This window comes from Penaeus monodon, chromosome 29 (assembly GCF_015228065.2).
Source record: "Penaeus monodon isolate SGIC_2016 chromosome 29, NSTDA_Pmon_1, whole genome shotgun sequence".
Taxonomy (NCBI): Eukaryota; Metazoa; Arthropoda; class Malacostraca; order Decapoda; family Penaeidae; genus Penaeus; species Penaeus monodon.
This window is the reverse complement of record NC_051414.1, coordinates 31,702,395-31,703,172: the sequence shown is the minus strand read 5'-3', so window position 1 is coordinate 31,703,172 and position 778 is coordinate 31,702,395.

Here is a 778-nt window from a genome sequence, read left to right as displayed (position 1 = left end):
TCAATCGTTTAGTAGAATAGGTTAGTACCTCATGTGTCCATTTAAATGTCTTATCTTTATTAATCAGTCCAAAAATAAGTAAATTAATTCCAAAATTAATATTTTATTTACTATAACGTTAATCCAGGAAATTTACAGCGCAGATTTTTGCTCACTTTTGGAAATATAAATATAAGTATAATTGTGTTATGGAATCATTTCACGGAAATTGGTGGAATCTTTTCCTATACACAAGCTAACTTCCAAAACGTTTTCTTGTCCTATATCTAATTTCCGTCAATTTTGGGTTGTCTACCAGAAGGGTGGAAAATTGCACTCAGTTTAGTGTTGTTGTTTTTTCCTTTTTTTAACAGAGAATCGTTTGTCCATTTAAATTTATATTTCATTTTTTATGAATCAGTCCAAAAATAAGTAAATTAATTAAGTCCAAAGTTACGGAATCTTTTCCTTAAACAATTTAGCTTCCAAGACTTGACGCACTTAAAACGATTGTGTGTCTTTTTTTCTCAATTTCATTGACTCTCACTCAAACTTTCCCTCTTTTTTCTGTTTCCTTTCCTCCCTCACACCTGTTACAAAAATATGTCTAATACATACCTATGTCTGTGTTCGATGCAAGTTTCGAACGAAATTTCCCACTGCTGAAGCATGAAAACTAGTTAATTAAAACAATGTTAGGGAAAGAGGCGAACGTTTGAACACGGAGTTGCAGATCTCATAATAATAGATATAAAATTATTTAACTAATCATTATATAGAATCATAGTCATAGTTGTGC